This window comes from Vombatus ursinus, unplaced genomic scaffold (assembly GCF_900497805.2).
Source record: "Vombatus ursinus unplaced genomic scaffold, bare-nosed wombat genome assembly UNPS02014830.1, whole genome shotgun sequence".
Classification (NCBI taxonomy): domain Eukaryota; kingdom Metazoa; phylum Chordata; class Mammalia; order Diprotodontia; family Vombatidae; genus Vombatus; species Vombatus ursinus.
Window position 1 is genome coordinate 52,830,807 of NW_020954608.1, and position 14,056 is coordinate 52,844,862.

The window sequence follows — 14,056 nt, forward strand, 5'->3', positions numbered from 1 at the left end:
AATTAAATATATCTGGCAGCAGTATAAAATGTACATATATAATACATATGCATATATTATATATGGTGGTTAAATGGATAGAGCTCTGGGCCTGGAGTCAGGAAGCCCTGAGTTCAAATCTGGCATTGGACATATACTAGTTGTGTGACCCTGGGCAAGTCACTTAACTTCCGTTTGCCTTAATCCATTGGAGAAGGAAACGATAAACCACTCTAATATTTTTGCCAAGAAAATCTCATGGATGGTATGGTCCACAAGGTCACAAAGAGTTGGAAATAACCGAAGGACTGAACAAATATATTTTTATATACATGTATGTGTCTGTGTCTCTGTCTATGTATACACACATTGCCTCAGCCAGGTCATACTGGCAGATACTCAGGCTAAGATTTCCTTGCTCTTTGAACTACTCTCTCTTCTCCTCTCTCTTCTCCATCCCTCAGTTCAACTCTCAGCTAGCCTGGTTCAAACCCTCACAACCTTTTGCCTGGAAGTCTGAAGTAGCCTCCTAATTGGTCTTCCCCTCACTGGTCCCTCTCCTCTCCAACCCATAAAGCCCAGCTTTGACCATGTCACTCCTCTCCTTAAAAATCTTCAATAGCCTCTAGAACAAAACACCAAATCCTTAGCCCAGCATTTAAAGCTCTCCTCCACACAGGGCCTACTAACCTTTTCAGTTCTTTAATAATCCTCTTTTTTATGCACTCTCCACTCCAGTCCAACCAGCCTCCTAGCTGTTCCCTTTACAAGACATTCTGTCTCCCATCTACCTGGCTTTGCGCAGGCTACCCTACATGTCAGTGTAGCCCCCATGGATATGGGACTCTCTCCTCATTGGCGGAGATCAGTGCCCTATGCCTGTGTGAGGCGGAGAGAAGAGAGAGTTTCTGCAGTCTCTTGACTATCTTCAAGTCCCTTCAGTATCTGTGGACTCAGGGACTGGCACATAGTAGGCACTGTACAAATGCCTATTCCCATCCCCTTCAGACCCAGCAACCGCTTCAGGGGCTTCTGGCTTCCCTCTTCGAGACAGAAGCTAGACAAAGCCAACATTGCTTCAGTTTGCTAAAAGGGGAATAAGACTCTGGGAAGAAGCTGGCTGAGAAGAACTGGCAATGTACATCATGTCCCCGTTCCAGCTTACTGCACTAGAGCCTTCAGGGAATGGCCCCTTGGATAGGATCTGGGCCACCCCCTCTTGGTTCAGCCCAGTGACTTCTGTCCCAGGGGAGAGCTCCATCACTCTGCGTTGTCTGGCATACATTTGCCTATGCACACTTGTTCTGATTTCTGTTTAGCTACTGACTCGGATAAATGGGTTTCTTTGTTATTTCCCAAAGGTGTGTTTATTGTAGAATTGATGTCTGATAGGAAAGGGGTCAAGCCTTGGATAGAGAACTTAGGGTCCTCCTTTCCCCATTAATGACTAGCAATCAGAAGGTTAGCTTGAACCTGAAAAACTACCTTCCTTAGACTAACAATATGTACAGGAACAGATACAATTCTAGCCTCATTCCCACTCTCCCTAAAGGGAGGAGAATGGCCAAGTGTCTGGCCCCAACCTTCCAGTTCCTTCCTAGCAGGAAGAAGTTGGAGACAAGTTGAGGGGGAGAAGAAGCTAGCCTGTCTCTTCTGCCTCCCTTCAAGCTACACAATGACATCCACGTGAACCACGTTGGGGACAACATCGCTACATAAGTAAGAGGTAATGAGTGTCAGAGCTAATGTGCTGGTAGGAGTGGAAAGGAGGGTACTAAATAATTAGTAGAATGTACTCTTTCCCCTGCCTGTCTGCTTCTGCCCCTCATTTCTGTTTACCTAAATAACCTCTCACTTTTAAGGCCCAGTTCAAAAGTCACTTCTTCCAAGAAGCCTCCTCTAATTCCTTCTAGATAGAAGTGGTTTCTCCTTCCTTTAATCTCTCATTACTCTTCATGTGCCCTCTCCAATGCCATATCATGCACTAATCTATATTGTCGTTATCTGTGTACATGTCTTACTACTAAACTGTAAAATATCTGGTAAGTGGGGGAATGAGGTATAGACTGCCTTACTTCTGTATATTCTTAAAGTCTAGCACAATAGCAAAGACATCCCAAGTAAAGGAACTAGCATTAGCAAACACTTTGCACATAGAAGAGAGTTAATAAATGTTTAATTTAATTCTGGTAGAATCAACACCAATTGACAGTTCATTGGATGTGGAAGCTGTGGGAGAATGAGGAGTCCAATATAACACTAAGTTTTCAAGGCTGGGAGGTACCAGTAAGGGAAATTGGGAAGGTAGGTAGAGAAGCAGGTAGGCTTGGGAATACTGAACCTGAAATGTAACACCAAAACATTACCATCATGTCAGAGCATCCCACCTGACAAGAAGGCCAAAGTACAATTTGAGAGGCCTCCCGAAAATTCTCTCTGGCAACTATGCCCCTACTCAGGGACACTCTGGGAACTTCAGTATCTGACTCATTTTTTCTTACCCCTAGTACCTCATAAAGGAACCTCAGCTCCACTGGTACAGGAGAAATCTAAGTAATGGCATCTAGCAGGCAGTTGGAAGTACAGGACTGGAAGCAAAAGGTTGGCTGGAGCTGTAGATTCATGAGTCCTCAGCATTGAGGTTCTCATTCGAGCCACTGGAAGTAGGTAAGATAATCAAGAGAAAGATCACAGAGAGAGGAGAGGCTAAGGAAGGAGCTCGGGGCAGACCCAGACAAGAGGGGCTTTTTTTTTAAATGAATGAAGCATTTATTCAGCACTTACTATGTACAAAGTGTTATAGATTGTTGTTGTTCAGTCTTTTTTCAGTCGTGTCCAATTCTTTGTGATCCCATTTGAAGTTTTCTTGGCAAAGAAAGCGGAGTGGTTTGCCATTTCCTTCTTCAGCTCATCTTACAAAATAGGAAACTTAGGCAAACAAGGTTAAGTGACTTGCCCAAGATCACACAACTAGTAAGCGTCTGAGGCCATATTTGAATACAAGAAGATGAGTCTTCTGGACTCCAGACCCAGCACTCTATCCACTGTGGCCACCTAGCTGCCCCAAAAGTGTTATATAAATGCTAACTATTGTTATTAATAAACGTGTCAATAGAATAGAAGGGGAGAAAAGTAGGAAAGCCAACCTTAGGGAGAAGAATAGGGGCTGAAGCTATGTGGTGTGGTGGAAAGAGCCTAGAGGTATCTAGAGCTTAGAGGACTTGGGTTTGAATCTCAGCTGCCACTTGTTACCTACATAACCTTGGGTAAGTCTCTCCCTTTCTCTGTCTCAATTTCCTTTCCTGAAAAATGATGAGGCTGGTCTAGACCAGTGATATCAAACACAAATAGTAACGAGGACCACCAAAACATAGATAATGATCCCTATGGGCCACCTATTGGCTTAGAAAACTACATATTAATGTTATCTATATTCTACTGTATTTTTATTTATTTTGTTAAATATCTCTCAATTACATTACATACAGGCAGTTTTTTATGATAGTTTATATATAGTCTCTCTCCCAGCATCTCATATACTACTATGTATGCAGTAGATACTAAATAATTATTAGTTGAGCTGAATTGAGTTGTTCATACCACACGGATAAATATAGGATTGGTATATGAGTCTTTCTAGACATTATATGTAGAAAGTAATCATTGTCAATAGCAACATTTCTAGGAGGTATGGAAGGGAATTCACCCTTATCAAATCACCAGGATGAAGTGGGAGGAATGGATTGTGTGTTCCATAGCTCACTGCTTTGGCCCTAGGTTCTCAATGGGTCATTTTTCAGTCATGTCCCACTCTTCATGACTCCATTTTGGGTTTTCTTGGCAAAGATACTGGAGTGGTTGCCATTTCCTTCTCCAGCTCACTTTACAAATGAGGAAACTAAGGCAAACTGGCTTAAGTGACTTGCCCAGCATCACACAGTTAGTGTCTGAGGCCAGATCTGTACTCAAGATGAATCATCCTGACTCCAGGACTGGAACTCTATCTACTGTGCCACCTAACTGCCCCCCTGGGTCCTTGCTTAGGAATTAATTTGTTGGTTACCACTCCAGTTTCCCAAAAGCCTTCATGTGTCACCAGCCATCAGTCGGTTCTAATGAAATGGATAATGATGCCATGAGGGAAACTTCAAGGAAAAGATTGAATAACTGGAAACTCAGCTCCTCCTCCAGGGTTTTCTCTGACAATTCCTCCTCCCCTCCCTAGGCTCTGGAAACATCCTTATGCTGTGAGGACCTTGCCAAGCTGCTACCTCCAGACGAATCCTTTGATTTGGCACATCCCAATTATAAAAGTCAAGGCAGCATAACTGAATCAGAGTGCCTGGGTTCATTTCTGGACTCTGCCATTTATTAGTTGTACGGCATTGGTTCCAAATCTGTAAATGTGTACTATCCATCTCACGGGGCTGATGCAAGGAAACCCTCAAGTGCTCCATAACAGTGAGCTCTTTTATTATTCCCCTCCAATGTCCTGCTCTGGAGGTGTAATTCATTTCCAAGGATTCCTTTCATCACCTTCATATCCGATGCCTAGAGGAGCTTCCTTAGACTCTCACAAGATTTTTAGACACTATGAGGTAAGGCCAGCCACATTCATAGGACCCACCCAAGAGAGTCCTCGTTTCCCCATCAATCACCTTTTCTACTAGATGATCTCAGATGCCCAAAATGACACTACTAGAGATCCATTATTTAAGTAAAGGCATTGTGCTCCATTAAATATACTTCATAAATACCGCCTGGGAGAGGTAGCACACCAAACCATTATCCGTCATCCACACCTTAGTATTTCAAAAGTCTTTTCTAAGTTGACAGCTAGCTAAGAGCCAGAACCTAGAGGGTTTGGTAATAAGAAGAGTTGAAAGACCTGGGTTGCAGTCCCCATTCAGTCATGTGATTGTGGGCCACTTAGGTTCTCATTCTCTTAATCACCTCTCTGAGACTTGAATCCCCCATCTGTCAGGTGGAGAGAATAAGATTTTCATTACCAACCTCAGTGGGTTATAAGGATTAAATGAAATAATGTAAGACCTGTGTCCTAGCCCCATTCCCCCACCTAAGGGTTCTTGGTTCATATGAAGTGGCTTCAATATTGTAGGTTAGACCCAAAAGGAGTCAGTTTCTCTCTTTGACTCTTCCCACACCCCAGAGTTTCCTGAATGAAGTTTAAGTATAATTTATGTCTAGGTTTCCCCAAATGTGAGTCATAGAGTCCTCAAATCCTGCCCTGCTTTTCAGTGCACAATATGGGTAGTAGGTATGGAACATCTTTTATTTCATCCACCACAGAAAGTGCAAATAAGAGGCAAAGGGTTCCCAGGAGTCCATGAACAAATAAAGAAACAACCCAATAGCTCCCCTTTCCAAGGCAAATACATTTTTTTTTTGGCCAGGGAAGAGATTATTAAATTCCTTCAACAACACACCTGCGTAGTTAAAGCAGCTCAGGACAACAATAAGGAAGACTTGAAAAGATCCAGACAAATAGGCCCCCATTATATGAGCACCCCCCCCCAAGTTTTGCCTTGTTAATCAGGGAGAAAACCAAACAATTTTCCTTTTAACAACCTTTTATCAAGGAACTCCAAGCACTAGACAGATACAACATCCTAAAAAACAGGTAGGTGACAAATAGTATAAAATCATCTCAAATATCTTGCCCAGAGGCAAGATTAGGGCAGGGTGACTCAGGCCTTGTCATAGGGCACTGGAGGAAGGTACAAGGGGGTGTTCAGGGAGGACCACTGCAAAAGATTTCTGATGGTCCTCCCTGCACCAATGTTCCTCATTCCAATCTCTCCTCTGCTGAATTGCCAATGGGATTTTTCTAAAATGAAGGTCTGACCACATCATCCCACTACTCAATAAACCTCAGAGTCTCCCTATTACTTCCATGATGAAATATAAAATGCTTTGTGTAGCATTTAAAGCCCTTTATGACCTGGGCCCTTCCTCCCTTTCCAATCTTCTTACACTTTACTCCCCTCCACGCGTTCTATGATCCAGCATCACTGGAATACTTGTCATTCTTCACACACAACTGGGTGCATTCACAGTGGCTCCTCCCCATCCTAGAATTCTCTGTCTCTTAGCTTCCCTGACATGCTTTAAGATGCAGCTCAAATCCCACCTCTGCAGGATTCCCAGTCCTGCCTTCCCCAGCCCCCTCCTCCCCAAGGCACTTGCCTTCCCTCCAAGATTGCCTTCCACTTACTCTGCATAAATCCTGTATGTACAAAGTGATTTACACTTTGTTTTCTCCACTAGAACATGAACTTCTTGTGGTCAGAGGTAGTATTTTGACTTTCTTTGTATAGCACTTAATAGTGCTCAACTGTTTTGTTAATGTATGTACACTGTTAGAATTAAGAGTATTAGACTCATATAAGGTTAGATCTTGAAAAATATCTAGTCTAACCTTATTTTACAGATGAAGACGCTGAGAGACAGGCTAAGAGAAGTCTGAAAGCTACAACAGCCACCTATCACATCAATTCTAAACTTCTCTGACCAGCATAAGAGCACCCGGGAACTCTAAAGACAAAGTATCAGTCAGTAAATCAATAAACTTTTATTAAGCACCTACAATATGCCAGGCATTGCATATAGAGTAGAACGTAATTGAAAATATTGTCTTCAATTATCACATCCTTTTAATGCATCTCAACTCCCTGGTGCCTATCAGCTGTTCTGTGTGTTGTTATAAATAGACACGGGGTAGCTAGGTGGCTCAGAAGACAGTGCTGGGTCTGGAGACAAGAAGTCTCATCTTCCTGAATTCAAATCTGGCCTCAGACACTTACTAGCTATGTGACCCTGGGCAAGTCACTTAACCCTGTTTGCCTCAGTTTCCTCATCTGTAAAATGAGCTAGAGTAGGAAATGGCAAACCACTATGGTATCTTTGTCAAGAAAACCCCAATGGGATCAGGAAAAGTTGGACAGGAATGAAAATGACTAAACAGCAACATTTCCATGGATCTTCTTGATGTGGGTACACCTCTCAGTGGTACTGATCTTAAACCCATCCATTCCTTTTGTATGACTTATCATGTCCTCCAGTAAATCCTCCACTGAGGGTCTACTCACTATGCTGAGGGTTTTCCTTTCTAACATTTGACAATGCATGAACATCAAGGCAGCATAAGTACTACCCAGGGGAGAGAAGAACTGTATCTGAGAGCGAAAGAATAAGTGTACTCAGCATTAGGGCTGGTAATCCATTGGTAATCCCTGCTCTGAGTACACAACCAGCCCATTTCCTGTTTGAATCATCCGTCCCCCTGATCATCCTTTATTCCACTTCAGCACATTGGTTATGCGTGGCAGCCTACTCACATTCACTGTTCTGTCATCCTTTGAGAGTCTCACAATTGTAATTCTTTGGAGAATGTAGTATTCCATAATTCACAGCCTATGGCATCAACTGGAGAATAATAATGATAAAAAGATGAGTCGTTTCAGGGAAAGAGGAAAGGAAGGGAACAAGCATTTGTTAGGCACTTGCTATGTACCAAGCAGTGCTCTTGGGGCTTTACAAAGATTATCTGAGACAAGTTTCAGGGAGAAGCTTGAGGTTTTCCTAACAGCACTATACAATTTCCTAAAAGCAATTCAGCCTCTTCTCTTCCTCCTATTCAATTCTGAACCCAGGTCATCATTCATCTGCAATGATTGTCCAAGTGTATACACTGATTGGCTGCCCACTCTACTGCATATCATAGTCTGGACAACATGCACAAATTCATCTGATTATCTTACACTTTTGCAAAAGTAGATAATTAGAATACATTCATGGGAATTCAACAGGAATACAGAAAAGAGGAACGTAAAGTGTACGATGGTTGGAAAGGTAAAAGCTAATAAGAGACTTGATCAAACTCTACAGTAAAAAAAATGTAGTCAGAAAGACTTTGGGTCTATTTATACATGTCCGGACTATAATTAACTGTTAAGAGTAGCTTAGATCCAGCAGTGTGACTATATTATTGCCAATGAACAAAGGGATCAAACAGGTGAGGAAAAATGAGGTCTGCCTGTCTATTGTCTGTTGTATTTATAAGAGGAAGACAGAATCTGAAACCTGCTAATTACAGGGTTAGTGGTGGGAGGAAGGGAGTACACAAGCAAATTAGGAGTCTCCCCAGCCTGCCTGGACTGTGTTTCTACAGGAAAGCAAAGATTCCTGAGAAAAAATCCCTCTTGAGACACAGGGAATCTGTATCCTGAGAGATCTATTGCATGACCTCCCTGAAGCAGGCCATGCTTGCTTCCTGCCCAAGGTGGTTATCAATTATGCATACTGCAAATTCAAACAGGTCTCCCATCTAGAGAAAAGGGCAAATGAGCTTAAGGATCATTTCTTTGTATTCTAAGTTATTAGAGAGGATTATGGGTTCCTAGATAGGATGGAAAAAAATAAATCCAGGACGGTTGTCAGAAAGAAATTGATCCCTAGGGAAAAGAGGGGAATCAAAACAAATGTCACCCAGCGGAAAGGTGTGTGTAGGAAGGGAGGTTGGCAAATAGCCTAGGAAGTAGAGAGGGAGGCAGAGAAGGAGGGAGGGAGAGGAAGGGAGGGAGAGGAAGGGAGGGAGAGGAAGGGAGGGAGAGAGAGAGAGAGAGAGAAAGAGACAGAGAGAGACAGAGAGAGAGACAGAGAGAGAGAGAGAGAGAGAGAGAGAGAGAGAGAGAGAGAGAGAGAGCAGTATTGAAGATAGACAATGGGTAAGAAGTTGTTACCTTGCATAGGAATTGTGACTCTTGTAGAAAGCTCCAGCATCCTATACCCCAAAATCCCTAAGGAAAATATGTAGGTACTAGTAGATAGGAATTCAGGTACCATTCTCCCAAAAAGAAGTTCATGGATGGGGTTTGTAATTACCTGCTGCTAATGGGTGTGAAAGGGGCACAGGTGCTGTCTGCCTACCTGAAAGAATTATCTGAAAAATGAGATCACAACTAAATCATACAGAGATTGTATCACTTTTAATCTTTGCATCCTCAGTGCCTAGTAAAGTGCCAGGAACAGAAATGTTGACAGAATTGGCTTGATTTCCTTTGATTAGCCTGAGAATTGTTTGAGTATCTGAAACCTGCAAAGTGTCAGATGACTTTGAAGTGTTGGCTAAGAAATGGTACCTTTTGCAGGCACAGGTGGTGTGTTTATTTCTGTCTTTCCAGTTGAAGGCCATGACTTGGAAAAAGAAGGGAGGATGTGAGAAGTGAACATCTGGCTACATAAATAGCATAACAAAGAATAGAATTTGGTTTGTTTGGCCATGATAATAATAACAATAAATGATATTTCTATTACCTGTAAGATAGATAGAACAAGTGTCAATATGCCCATTTTGGTCTAGATTTGTGACTATGTCAATTCAATTTAAAAGTTCAGTAGACATTTATTAAGTGTCTACTATGTGCCAAACATCATTGTGGGGAGTCCCAATGTAGAAACTACCTTCACCCATGTAAACAAGCAACTTGTCTATAACCCGTAGTGTTATAGGCTAGGGCACCAATAGATTAAATGGCCACTCAGGGTCTCACATTCAGGATGTGTCAGAGCAGAAACTGAATGGGAATCTTTCTAACTGCAAAGCTGCCTCTCTATCCATTGTCAGATTCCTTTCCCCTCATTTACACAGGAGAAAACCGACCCTTGGACAGGTGAAGTGAGATGTCTCAGGTCACACAGCTAGTAAGTGTTAGAGCTGAGACCCCAACCTGACCCCAAGGCCAGTTTTCTTACCATGTCCCTCCAGCCTGGTAAATAGAATGAGTATCTTCCATAGAAGCCAGAGGCAATGTAGTTTGGCAGGACACTTGCTGATCTGATCGGGAGCACATTAAATTGGAATCTAAGTAGATGAGGGAGAAAAAATTCCAAGCCAAACTATTAAATCTAATGTAATGGAGAACAACAAATATGGCAGGAAAGAAAAAGAACATAGAGGAAATACTCAGTAATCTCAAGTGAAAACACCAGGATAGAGAGTTAGCTGTATTTATAGCCTCAAATGTGTGTATGTGTGTGTTTATGTGCATGCATGTAAGTATATAGGTATGTACATGGCTGTGAACAAATTGTATATATGCATCATGTGTATTTATTGCATGTAAATATGTATTTTGTGAATGTATATTATGAATATGTATGTATATATGGCCGTGTGTATATATTTATGTGTATGTGTATATGTGTATATATACACACCTATGGCTACATATACTTATACATGCCTGCGTCTACATCATGTGCATGCATGTATGTGTGTCTATGCCTGTATGCACATATATACATATATATATCAATGTAAATATGTACATATATAAACATATATGCCAATGTGCATAGTACTATATAGGGAACAAAGTGAACTTAAAAAGTTAATGTAAAGGAACAAATGTGATCTCATAAGTTTGACTAAAACTTGGCTAATAGGACTCAGACTGGAATACAAAAATGAGAAGATATAGGTTGTTCCAAAGAAATAACTAGCAGAAAGAAAATGAAAGTTCCACTGTATGTTAAAATGTATGTAAATCCATTAACATAAGGCAATGTTGTCATAGAAGCATAACATAGACCAGGGCTTCTTAAACTTTTTCCACTTGTGTCCCATTTTCACATTTTTGGCAGCTCACGGGCAGTGCATGGCTTGAGGGTATGTGCAGTGCAAGGTGCACATGCATTGTGTTCAGAACCAAGGCTTCAGTGAGGTTGTGTGATGCAACATGGGCAAGTGCTGCCAGAAACACCTCAGATTCATTACGCATTTGATTTTTAATTAATTCTTGGCCATTGCATGTTCAGAAACCTTTTACCATTGCTAAATTCTTCACTACCACATATAGGGCAGCCACCCACAGTTTTTACAAAGCACTGGAGACCAACTCTCCATACAGAGCATATGGGCAATCATTTCCTTACACACATCACAAAACTGGCCCAGAGGCAAAATAAAATAATTATGGGAATGCCTTGACTCTTTAAAGATCTCCTTCTGACATGACCAAAAAATCAAACAAATTCTTGACCTGCTTTGTTGACCATTTAATCTTACAGACAGTAGAAGAAGCTACAAGGGAAACTGCTACACTAGGCTTAATTCTCACCAATAAAGAATAACTGATTAAGTCATTTTTTTCATGTTTTCTTAGAGTTTATACTATTGAAGGAAGGAAATATTAGGCAGGTCTAGACTTTAGGAAAGGAGATTTCAAAAAAAATCAGAGGAAAAACATAGATGGTTCCAGTGAAGAGAGGGAAGGGGATATGAGGGAAGGCAAGTACTGGATTCCCTGGCCCATTAAATAAAAGACTAGGTTTGGAGGAAATGATCTGTGAAAATCCTAGATGCTCTGGATCTAGCCACAGTCAAATAACTAATGGAATGAGTGAAGTTGGAAAAGACTTCAGAGGTCAGCTAGTTCAAAGAATGAATTGCCTCTACAAAGTAGCCTCTAATAGATTTGACAAAAAGAAACTATTGAGGAAACTGGAAAGCAGTATGGCAGAAACTAGATATAGACTACTGTCTCACTCCTTATACCAATATAAGTACCAACTGGGTACATGATTTAGACTTAAAGGGTGAATCATAAACAAATTAGAGGAGCTTGGAAGAAATTACCTGTCAGAACTAAGGATAAGGGAAGAATTCATTACCAAATAAAAGATGAAGTAGTTAAAATGGACAACTTTAATTACATAAAATTAATAAGTTTTTGTATAAACAAAACCAATGCAGCTAAAATTAGAAGAGAAGCAAGAAAAGGGGGGGAGGGAATCTTTGCAGTAAGTTTCTCTGATAAAGTTCTTATTTCTAAGATACACATAAGCAACTGAGTCAAATTTATAAGACTAAGAGCCATTCCGCAATTGATAAATGCTCAAAGAATATGAATAGGTAGTTTTCAGAGGAAGATATCCAAGCTATCAATAGTCATATGAAAAAAATGCACTAAATAATTAATAATTAGAGAAATGTAAATTAATATAACTCTGAGGCATCTCATACTCATCAGATTGACAAAGTTGACCCCCCCCAAAAAAAGGAAAATAATAAATGCTGGAGGGGCTGTGAGAAAACAGGTACATTAAAGCACTGTTGTTGGAGCTATGAGCTGATCCAATCATTCTGAAAAGCAACTTGGAACCATTCCCAAAAAGCTGTGCATACTTTTTAACCCAGAGATGCCACTGCTATAGCTATACTCATATGTATGAAAATATTTATAGCATCTCTTTTCATGGTGGCAAATAATTGGAAACTGAGTAGGTACCCACCAATTGGGGAACAGCTAAACAAGTTTTTGGTATATGAAAGTGATAAGATACCATTATGTTGTAAGAAATGATGAAGGGGATATTTTTAGAAATACCTGAGAAGACATGTATGAACTGATCCAGAGTGTTGTGAGAAGAACCAAGAGAATTGTGTATACAATAACAACAATACCATAAAGACAAACAACTATGACTTGATAACTCTGATCAACAAAATGACCAACCACATTTTGAAAGGATACATGATGAAACATGCCATCCACTTCGAGATAGAGAATTGATGAATTCAGAGTGCAGACTAAAACGTTTTCCATATTATCTTTTTTTTTTGGCTAATACAATTTGTTTTCCTTGACTACATATATTTGCAAATGGTTTTGTTTCTCTTGCCTGCCCAATGAGTGAGGAAGGGGGAGTCGAGAGGGAGAGAATTCAGAACTGAAAATAAAACAAAATTGAATACAAAAAAATCCACTGATAGGAAACTTGCTACCTATTTATGGCATCTCATTCTAATTTTGGACAGATGTAATTTTTAGAATTTATCCTCTCAATGTCTCTGAATTATGTCCAGTTGTCCTAATTCTGTCCTCTGAATCTGACAAAAGTAAGTCCCTACCTATCTATTTGTTTGAATCTTCTCAACTCCCTTTACAAGATTATCATCACCTTCCCACTCCATAACCATGACTATCACCCCAGGGTTCTGTCCTACGACCTCTTCTCTTTTTTTCACTATTCTCATTCATTCTCACCTCTTCTCTCTCTCCCTCCCTCTCTCTCTCTCTCGTTCAGCTATCATCTTTCTATAGATGATACTCATATTTACATATCTCCTATCTTTGCTGAGTTCTTGTCCTATATCACAAACTGCCTGCTAGCTAGACATCCCACAAATAGCTCAAATTCAACATATCCAAAACAAAACACACTGTCTCCCTAAATCCACCACATGACTCCTTCAAATATACCTATTTCTGTTCAGGGCACCATCATCCTTCCTCTTACCCAGTTTCACAGCTATCTTCTTCTCTTCCCTCTCCTTTATCTCCAATATACAATGAATTGCAAGTCTTATAAATTCTACTTCCAGAATATCTCTTGCATCCATCCTTTTTTCTCCATTCATACAGTCATCACCCTAATTCAAGCCCTTATCACCTCTTGCTGGTACTTCCTAATTGGTCTCCCTTTAATCAAGCCTTTCCAATCCATCCTGAACACAGCTGACAAATTGGTATTTCTAAAGCATTGGTCTGACCATATTACATCCACGCTCAAGAAGCTTCAGTGAGCCCTTTTGCTTTTAGAATAAAACACATATTCCTTGATTTGGTAGTTAGAGCTCTAAAAAATCTGGCTCCAACCTCCTTTTCCAAACTAATATCAAATTATTTCCCATGATGTACTCCATATTCCAGACAAATGGATCTATTTACTGTTCCTTGAACATGATATTCCAGATCCTATTCTCATGCCTTTGACTGTTTTTGTTCAGTTGTTTAATCGTGTATGGCTTTTCGTGACCCCATTTGGAGTTTTCTTGGCAAAGTTCCTGCAGTGGCTCTAGTTCATTTTGTACATGAAGAAATTGAGGCAAACAGGGTTAAGTAACTTATCCAGGGTCACACAGCTAGTAAGTGTCTGAGGCTAGATTTGAACTCAGGAAGATGAGTCTTGCTGACTTCAGGCCCTGTACCTTACCCACTGTGCCACCTAGTTGCCCTCCTTTCTTTATTACCCCAGCTTTAGTGATTTCTCC